The following is an 11,222-nucleotide window of genomic DNA, read 5'->3' on the forward strand; positions in this document are numbered from 1 at the left end:
TAAGTTACTTGGAAACATTTTGATTATTTGGGGTCTTGCTTTTAAGTTTGGTTAAGTGAGGCCAGGACAAAGTTGTCTGTGGGGCTAATTTTAAACTAGTTCTGAGTCCTTCACTTGATATATCTGAATTATGAGTTTTTCACACTGGCTAGGGGATTTGTTCCCTTAATACTTCCAGGTGGTTCTTTCTTAGATATTAGGTAGCTTCCTCATATGCATGTGATGATCTTCTGTAGATTTCTAGACTACTTTATCTTCATAACTCTATCCTTTTTGGTACTCCACCCAATGAATTTTGGCCACCTTGGTGTCTTCAGACTTCCAGATCCATCTGCTCATCTGACGGAAATTACTGGGCCCTGCCCGGGATTCTTCTTCCTTGTCCTATGATCAAGATAAACTCTCCAGGCAGCAAACTGAGACAATCTTGGGAACTACTTTTTTTTTCTTATTTATCTGGGAATCACTGATGTATCTTGAAAACCATTGCTTAATATATATTTTTCTTTCTTTGGTTGTTTTGGGCAAAAGGGCAAATCTGCCAGTATTAATTCTTTTCTTCCCAAAGCAGGTTTATCCAATTTCTGATATTAAGACTGAGGAATTATAGAGGCACATACATATTATATGTGATTTCATGGTATTAGTGACATTGTGTCCTGTCTATTTGTTTATAACCACCTTAAGCAAAGATATATCGGGATAGTAGGTCTTTTATATAAAATAAGTAAGTTAAATGGTTGTTGTAACATTATACTGAATTATTAGAGGTCTTGAACTTGGTCATAATACATTAATGTCTCCTGTAAAACATGTGTAATGGGGAAAAATAAACTTAAATTATAACATTTTCAACACATAGTACCTTTTCAGGAATATAATTATTTATAAATATGTGGTCTGTTGGAAGAAATGCTACCATATGGATCACAAGTATTAGGGAATCCTGGGGAAAACCAATCTGCTTATTCTAAGGTGTAAGATGTAGAAAATTCAGTATTCCCTTTTCCAATTTTCCATGTTGTGAATGAACATAAAAATCCTCTAGCTTAACTGTTCCCAGTGTCAGAGCACACAATAGGTATACCACAAATGAGTGATGGATCTGTCTGAGATTTTGTTCCCTGTGGCCCTTGACGTGGTCTGATTGGGCTTTAGGAGGCTAGAATTGATAGAACTTCCTGTAGCCATAATCATTCTTAACTGCAGTAACAGTGTGCCCTACAAATATTATCTTTCCTATGTGTGCTATGATGTGGAAAAGGTTACGACGTGCTGCTCTGGTAGTTACATGTTTTCCTACTGTTTATCTTCTATAATGCCACTCTCAGTTTATAAATTTCTCTTGCTTTTCTTATTTCAAGGGATGGCTGATTTGAGGAGAAGAAGAATTTAGCCAATGGAAAGGGGAAGAATAGGCTTTCTGTAACTGTCTTTATTTCTGAATTCTACTGCCTTAGGGAGATTTTATTGTTAAAATGAAAATTCCATGTGTGTCTTGAAGAATACATAATATCTATAGTTGTAAAGTATATTAACAGTGTAAATCAACATAGCATATGCTTTCTTAAAAAGTTATTCTCATCTTTTAAAATAAACATCCTAAGGGGAATTTATTTATTTTATAACAGATATGACGCTTTTGCAAATACACAAGTAGGTGACTATAATATGCTTTAATTTACCTGTCTGGTGTTCTAGCTTTCCCTTTAGAAATATATTAATAAAATGTACTTAGTATTTTCAGAAAAGAAGAAATCTTAAGCCATGATATTTAGGAAAAGTTTTTATTACTTAGCTCATGTACATTTTTCAAATTTAAGAGCCTTGTGGACTAGACATTCTATGCTACATTTCACAAGTTTCAGCTATACTTTGTTTATATATGTGGCCTGCACCATTTTAAGGTGCCACTTTAAAAAAATGTTGGGATTAGAAATTGAATTTCGTAGGAGTGACAGGTTTGCTTAAAGTTCTTGCATCATTTTTTCTACTAAGGGAGAGAAAACTAAGAGAAGAGGGGCACAGACATTCAGATAGTTATAATTTCTACCCTTATCATTTATAATTATGGTATAATTGGAGAGCATAATACTTGAAGATTTACTGTACTCTGTAATGTAGAATTTACCATTTCTCTTTTCATGTGAACTTTGACACCAGATGAACAACAGAAATAGCAAAGTATGAGTAAGTAGCATTTCTTTTTATTTAGTAGAGAGAAAAGTCAGGCAAGTGGCCAATTCTACACATTTTGGCCTTTTAAATGAAAATGAATATATATAAACAAGTACAGAGACATGCCCTTTGCTTTTATAACTATTTTTACAACTTAATTGAAGTATAATTGATATATGACAAACTGCCCATATTTAAAGTATGCAATTCGATACGTTTGACCTAGTTATATGCTCATGAAGCCATCACTATAATCAAGATAATGAACGTATCTATTATGGCAAAGTTTCATTGTGCTTCTTTGTAATCACACCATCCCACTCAGCTTACCCAAGATAATCACTGAACAGCTTTTTGCCATTATAGATTACTTTATATTTTCCATAAATTTATGTAAATTGAATACTACAGTATGTACCATCTTTTGTCTGCCTTTTTCACTCAGCATTATTATTTTGAGAGTCCTCTATGTTGCTGCATGCACCCTTAGTTCATTCCATTTATAGTGGAATAATATTCCCTTTTATGAATATGCCATACTCCAGTTATTGATTCAGCTGTTTTTGGACATTTGGGTTATTTCCAGTTCTGAGCAATAGCATGTAAAGACCATATGAGCATTCATGTATAATCCTTTGTACGAAGATAGTCTGTCATTTATTCTTAGGTATATACATGTAGGAGTAAAATATCTGGGACATAAGCAAGGTATATGTTTAATTTGAAATAAAAAAGCTAATTTTTTTTCCCAAAGTGATTGCAGCATTTTACATTTCCAAGAAGCAGTGTTTGAAAGCTTCAGTTGCTCAGTTGCTCTATATTCTCACCAACACTTGGTATGCTGTCTTGATAATTGTGGCCATTCTGAAAGGTGTGTAGTGATATCTTATTATGGTTTTAATTTATATGTAACTAATGACATTAAATTCCTTTTTATGTGGTTACTATATCTGGTGAAGAGTGTATTCAAATATTTTGCCTATTTTTAATAGGTTTGTTTGTGCTTTTGAGTTTTTTAAAAAATGCATTATGAATACAAGTACTTTTTCAGATAATGTTATTTGTGACTGTTTTTCCTCAATTTGGCCTTTTTTTTTTTCATTTTCTTAATAATGTTTTTCAAAGATAAGATATTCTTGATTTTGATGAAGTGCTATCATTTTAAAAAATGAGTCATGCTTTTTGCTGTCATATCCAAGAAATTTTTACCTAATTCAAAGTCTTAAAGGTTTTCACCTATGCTTTCTTCAAGAAATTTTACAGGTTTTACTTTTTACTTTTAGGTCTATGATCATTTTGGGTAAATTATTCTATACCATGGGACATAATATTTGGTTTTAGTATGGATATTGAATTTTTCCAGTAACATTTTTTGAAACGATTTTTTTCTATTAATTGTTTTTTGCATGCTTTAGAAATCAGTTGACTACAGAGTTGTCAGTTTATTTTAGACTCCATTTTCTATTATATTATCTGTCTTGATGACAATACCATACTAGATTGTTGTTTTAAAATAATTCTTATAATCAGGTAGTTTAAATCCACCAACTTTTTTCTTTATCAATGTTGTCTTCAAATGTTTAGATCCTTTCATTTTTATATAAAATTTAGAGTCAGGTTATCAATTTCTACTAAAAAGCCAGGATTTTGATTGGGATTGCCGTTAACTCTATAGATGAATTTTGGAAGAACTGACATCTTAACACTATTCAGTTGTCTGAACTAGGAGCACAGTATATCTATTTGCCTAGGTTCTCTTCAATTTCTCTCAGTGATGTTTTGTAGTTTGCAACGCATAGGTCTTCCTCTTCTTTGCCAAATTTGTCTTGGGGTCGTAAGGTGACCATATACAATTAACAACACTAAGTTACCTTCTCTATAAAATAATTGGAATTAAAAATAATGTCACATGGCATGTGTACATGCACATAATTGACAAAGCTTTCCTAATTTTCTCTTGGCGCTAATTTAGTCTTCTTTTTAAATTTTGAAAACCCTTGTTATGCCCTTGATAAGCTTTGGGAAAAGAAACCTTGTAAAATGCTTTCCAGGCATCTTTTAGCAGGCTTTGATTTCACTTGAGGAGGAGCCATAGTTTCTTCTCTCTTTCTCTCTGTCTCTGTCTCTCTCTCTCTCTCTCTTTCTTTCTTTCTTTCTTTTTTTGTCAGTATCCAAAATCATTTTAATAAGAGGGTAGGATCCAGGGTTTGTTTTTGTAGCCTCAGCAGGCCCGTAGACCTCGGGCGCACTCGAACTTCCGGCCCTTGGAGTACACTTAGGGTTTGGTGTGGCTGTGCATGGTACTCCCGGCCTTGCCGAAATGCCGGTACCCCCGCGGCCCTTGTGAAAACCGGAGAGCAGGACGGTGCTGCAGCCCTTGGGGGCATCCAGGGTCAGCTGGTGGCAAGTGAGGATCTTGCCCCCCACCCTGAGGATGCTGCTGCGGTCTGGCTGGTCACACGCTGTGCACACACCTTCAGTTTGGGCACCTCCCGAACCCACACGTCATCCATTTTGTTCCCCACAACCATGGCTGTTTTGTTTTCCTGACCGGGAAGCTTCATCATCCGGATCATTCGGGAAAGGGACAGAGATGGCCGGTTGGTGCAACTCATAAACAACCTCTTCAGCACAACCTAGTTGAATGCGGAGTTGGTTCATCTGGCCAGAAAACTGTACAGCTTGGCCAACAGCCTCAGGTAGATCCTGTCTCTTGGGCTCCTTGCACTGAACCTTTGGGTCCTTGTTGTGGTGGATGTGAACTCCCATGATGGTGCCTCTTGCTGGGCCAGGTCCCAAAAGCTTAGTTTCCCGTTTCTTACCACTTAAGGGAAAAACCTCTCTTTTTAAAAAAACCTTTCCTAGTTCCACAGCTTTTTTGAGTCTTTCCCTGCCATAACTTTCTCTCTCTCTCTCTCTCTCTCTCTCTTTTAAATCACAGTTGATAAAATGCTAGCTTTCATTAAAGTAGCATAACAACTGAGAGTTTTTCTCCCCAAACATTTTTTGAATGCAACTTGTAAGTGTCAATATTCCTTTATTTTGTAAGAACTTATTTTGTAAGTTTTATGACATTCCATGTTTTGGTGATCCACAGTTGCTTTATATATAATTGAACAAATTTACATTTTTTTTAAAAAAATATAAAACCCTGCATCTTCTGTAGAATAGATTACTGCCTATGTTTTGAAAGAGACTTTGCTATCTAAATGGAATTTGCGTCACTCCATATGATTTAACTTTACAAAATCCATTAAAATAGAACACAGATTTAAAACAGATTTCTAAAGTGATTTCTACCATATAAATTGGGGCGGAGCAAAGAACACATCCTGCCATGAAGATTTGTGACAAATTTTTCTCACAGAGTGAATTAATTTCAGTTTTTATTTTCTATATAGATCAAGAATTTATAATTTTTACATTGTCTTAAAACTAATACAAATTATTTATGGTTGCTAGTTATACAGCTCATGTCATCCTCTGCCATGTGCGATGCCCTACTATGTAGGGGATTGTCAGCATTTTTCACTCTTGGATATATAAATTTTAACATGAAAACTTCATTTTGACATTTTGGAGTATATTATGAGTTAATGTGAGGCCCTTCTTCTGTTTGCTATGGCCAGAAACCATGCTGATTCTCCATAAGGAACAGAATATAGAAAGTAATATGATATATATTATTTTTCTTTAATGAGCATAAAATTAAGGTAAAGTTATAAAAATCCACACATGGAACAAATAAAGGAAACATGTACAAACAAGTACTTATTTGGTAAAGGTGTAGATACAGTATTGTGTAGTAGAAAAGTCACAGGGTGTGATTAAAGAAAAGTGCATTTGATTTCTATCCTTCTCAGTGACTGGCTGAATTATCTTCAAAAAATTACGTGACCACTTCAAGCTTCAGATTCCACATCTGTAAATTGGCTATAATAATACCTACTTCATAGAATTCACATTAAAATTAATTATCAAAACTATGTAGCAGTGAGAAGTCATGTAGTAGCACCTATACCTGCTCTGTATTCTATTTATTCAGCAGAATTCTAAGTGCTATGTAGTATAAATAATACATCCTTCTCTAGCTAATGATTTACTTAGCAGCAGTACTGACAATGTAACCATGTGTTATGTATTCACATTACAGAATATAACATTACAGAAATGTGTAGCAGTTAAATACTGGGATAAAGAATATGGATACTTTGGAAGTTTTCAAGGGGTGGAATAGGTAGAAAAAAGCCGTGATGAATTTAGATGTTTTAGAAGAGTCAAGTAGATATATTGTTATAGTCACAAAAAATTACAGCACCTTTCCCCACTCAGATTTCATTTAAAATAAATTTGAATATTTTATTAATCATTAATTACTCTGGATTTAAAATTTGATGTCCAAACTTAAAAACTGAAGAATAACCAGAAATAGTAAAAACTGAATATAACAGAGAATGTTTATTGACTCATTTAAACTTGGTTAGCTTATTAAGATTTGAGGATTCTACAATAAGAAATCTAAAATTTTCACCTATAGTTGTAGGAAAGGATTGAATTCTTTAAGATTTTAAAATTCTGGAATCGTGTTGTCTAGTAGTGTGAAAGATAGATTAAAATAGGCAAGAAGAGAGGGAAAAAATCACATTAATACCATTCCAAGTGCGAAGACAGTGGTTTCTTGTGCCAGTAGGCTCAAAAAGTCCCTGCAGAGAATTTCTGAGTGAAAATCTGTTGCTCCACATGCCTTTCCTCACCTCCCTCGCCCCCGTGTAATGCCTTCGGAAAAGCAGGGAATGATTGTTATTTTCATAAATACCCAGATATTGGAAGACAGTTGCCCCAAAAAGGACATATTAGAAAGCGTAAGCATTCCTGAAAACATTTGGCAGACGATCACAATATGGTGTCATCTGAATGAAATATATGGTGGTATAATTCAAATGACTCTCTGTTGTAGAATTAGTGCACTAGCCTTCTGTTTTTATACGTTGACTCTAAGAAGAAAACCAAAGGCCACTGAACTCCAGTTGTCTTTCATTCATGTCAGTATTATAGAAAGATGTTCTCTGAGAAATTGGCACATTCAGTCATAGCTCTCTTTTCAGGTACAACTTTAATACAGTTTCTTTAAGGCTATCCCTGTTTTTGCTTATAATGTAGTCATATTTCCACTTTTCACACTTGGTCTTAGCCAAGAGGCTGAAAGACAATGTGTTTCTGGTTTTTAAATGCTCCTATAGTTTCTTTTATCTTAAAACATTATATTACTTCAACAATAAGCTGTTTATAGAAGCATGTATTAACTAGACTAAGTTAATTCCATTATATGAGCAATGAAAGATAAGTGTTCCTATTTAATACAAAAAATGATATACAATTGCCTTCTGGGAGTTCATTCTATCAGGCTGCCTAGAGATTTACTTTTAACTATCATATGATACACTGTCTGGAAAATGCTGTAAAATACTAGTGAAGTAAATTTGAGTATATTGATTTACTTTTCAACTTGTTCCATTTCACTGCATACAGAAAAACTCATAATTTGCTTGGAGTCAGATTCCAAAATGAGTTCTAGTCACACTGTAATTTTATTTTGTGACAGAACAGTGAACTTGATTAGATAAAAGTTAAAAAATGGCTTAAAATATTCATTTAGTCAACATAAAAAATATGCTAAAGATCTAAACTACATATAGAAAATGTTTAAATTGTTATATTGAAAATAACTTTTTGTATATTGCTACAGAAGTTTTTTTTTAAGTTAACATACATATTCTTACTCTATCTTAAAATACTTTTTAAAACCTTGGATAAATGAATTATCTCCATAAATCAACTATTTTAATATTTTTACCTACTTAAATCAGGAGTAAATGGGCTGCAGATTAGAAGCTATGGAAAGACTGATGAAACTTTCTAAACTTACCATTTGGTAACTATCACATTAAAAGTTGTTTCAGGTAATAATCATCAATGGATGTTAAAAATAGTGGATAAAAGTTTAATTAGAAGCAGAATATTTATAGCATCTTAACATATTTCCACATAAGATATTTATTAAATACAAAGGGAAAAATATTAACTTTACAGTGAAAAAGAAACCTGGCAAATATTATCTAAACTAAGTGATCAAAGTTAACATTACCAGTAAAGGAACAGAGCAGTCATTTGCCTATGAATATGATGCACTTGGAAAAAAAAATATCATTTCTATAGAATCTCTTAGAAAAACTTGAATCTATTTATGGGAAAACATCAAGCAAATCCAATTTAAGAAACAGTCAATAAAATAAATGGAACCTTTCAAAAATATCAACTTCATGAAAAACAAGAAAACCAAGGTACTGTTTCAGGTAAAAAGAGATGAAAGAGGCTGGGTGCAGTGGTTCATGCCTGTAATCCCAGCACTTTGAGAGGCCAAGGCGGGTGGATCACCTGAGCTCGGGAGTTCGAGACCACCCTGAGCAACATGGAGAGACACCGTCTCTACTAAAAATACAAAATTAGCCTGGTATGGTGGTGCATGCCTGTAATCCCAGCTACTTGGGAGGCTGAGGCAGGAGAATCATTTGAATTCGGGAGGTGGAGGTTGCAGTGAGCCGAGATTGCACCATTGTATTCCAGCCTGGGTGACAAGAGCGAAACTCTGTCTCAAAAAAAAAAAAAAAAAAAAAAAAACCCAATTGAAAGAAATATGAAAACTGACAACAATGAGGTAGTTTTGTGAGGTGCCTTTTTATTGGGATTTTACTGTTTTTCTCATGGTTAATCTGGGGTTGTAGGTTTTACAGAGAAATATTATAGACAAAGTATTATTTTTATAATCTTGAGTATCTGCTTTCACTGTATTATTGCTGTTAATGACCTTGATCACCTGGCTCAGGTATTATTTGCCAGGTTTTTCTACTGTAATTTTCCAGAGTAATATTACTCTATCCATCCCCTGCTTTTATACTGTATTCTTTGAAGGAATTACTATATGCAGCCTAGATTTAAGAAGTGAGGAGTTGTGCTCTCACCATTTGAGGACACAGAGTCTTCATTAGCTATTTGGAATTCTTCTGCACAGGAGATTTGCCTATTCTCACTCCCATTCATTTATTTATTGATTTTTTTGTCAGTATGTACATAGATATTTATTTTATACTTTGGATTATAACCCAATACTGTTTTGTTCTGTTTTCCTTTGCTTGACTTGTTTTAGCTTGGGCCATTGGCAGATCTTTTAATTGACTCCTGTGTCATTTTGACATAACTCCATAATTCTGTGTTTTTGTGTGTGTTGTGTGTGTGTGTTAATACCTGGCACAGTAAGATTCTCCCAGTTCATCTGTTATATTTTCTGCCGAAGTTTCAGAATCAGACATTTCTCCAAGGAGCCTTGGCTTATTTTATTGGAGAATTGTATTAGGACTCTAGATCTGAGCACTATTCTGCTTATTACCACTAGGTGTCATTGTTTTTAGGCTCTCTCAGTTGACAGAGCTGGATGATATATGCATTAACAACCCATGAATATAGACATATCTGTAAATATTGTTTTATGTAAGCGCTTGTATCTTTATGAAATTAAACATGAGTTCATACTGATGTCTTCAACTGTGATCCATCACCACATAAGTCACTCCAGCCTTCTTTGGCTTATCTGTAAATTTTCACTCCAACAATATGAAATTTGGCTCAAACAATTTGCCACTCATTTATTTATTTTCTCATTTCCAATATTTATAGATAGCTATATCAGAAATGTTAATCCCAAAAGCAATCTTCCAAACCCAGTTCCCATCATAATACCACCATTATTCATGGAACACAATGTGGAGATTCCTTAAAGAACTAAATTAGAACTACCGTTTGATTCAGCAATCTCACTACTGGGTCTCTACCCAGAGGAAAATAAGTCATTATATGAAAAAGATGCTTGTTGGGGTCCGTGCCGGGGGTGGTGGAGAATGAAAGAACACACAAAAGACAAAGACACACAGAGAACATGGCGGCCGCGCTCAGAGCCTCCGCCTCACTTTATTTATACTCCATAAACCCCACGTCAGCAGAAAGACTGCAATGCAAAACAAACTTTCTTTTCCCAGATGTAACCTTCTACTCAGTTCTTTGTTTCTATGCTCTTCCTTATCTGCCCGCCTTCTTGGCGCCTACGGGAGTTCATTAAAAGTTCAATTGGAGATACTGTCCTTGAGCCCTATCTATTCTCAGTATACTGTTTTCAAAGGCCCCTGCAGATGCTTGCACATGCATGTTCGTAGCAGCACAATTCACAATTGCAAAACCAAGGAACCAACCCAAATGTCCATCAATCAATGATAAATAAACTGTGGTATATGTGTGTGTGTGTATGTGTGTGTGTATGTATATATGTGTGTCTGTGTGTATTTGTATGTGTGTGTATATATGTGTGTATACATGTGTATATATGTGTGTATATGCATGTATTATATGTGTGTATATATGTGTATATATGTGTGTGTGTGTGTGTATATATGATGAAATACTACTCAGCCATAAAAAGAAATGAATTAATGTTATTTGCAGCAACCTGGATGAGATTGGAGATTATTATTCTAAGTGAAGTAACTCAGGAATGGAAAATCAATATTGTATGTTTTCACTCATAAGTGGGAGCTAAGCTCTGAGGATGCCAAAGCATGAGAATGATACAATGGACTTTGGGTACTCAGGGGGAAAGGGTTGGAAGAGGGTGAGGGATAAAATGCTATAATAGGGTGCAGTGTATACTGCTTGGGTGATGAGTGCACCAAAATCTCACAAAGCACCACTAAAGAACTTACTCATGTAACCAAACACCACCTGTTCCCCAATAACCTAAGGAAATAAAAAAAAAGAATTGTTAATGTCTACTTACACGTTAGAGAGTTTTATCAACTAGAGTACAATGCTTATATGAAGTCCTCATTTCCAAAGTTAATGTCAGTATTTTCCTTATCACCTTTTTTTCAGTGAATTTGTCACATACATTTATAATACAGTAAGATTGACTTGCCACCACCTGTATTCCTTTCTGAGAT

The 11,222-nt window shown here is 34.5% G+C and overlaps 1 pseudogene; it reads right to left on the reverse strand.

Annotated features, from left to right (window-relative positions):
• Nucleotides 1-4,360: 4,360 nt before the first annotated feature.
• Nucleotides 4,361-4,947, reverse strand: LOC105545042 (annotated as a pseudogene).
• Between the last annotated feature and the right edge of the window lie 6,275 nt (nt 4,948-11,222).

This window comes from Mandrillus leucophaeus, unplaced genomic scaffold (genome assembly GCF_000951045.1).
Source record: "Mandrillus leucophaeus isolate KB7577 unplaced genomic scaffold, Mleu.le_1.0 Scaffold316, whole genome shotgun sequence".
Lineage (NCBI taxonomy): Eukaryota > Metazoa > Chordata > Mammalia > Primates > Cercopithecidae > Mandrillus > Mandrillus leucophaeus.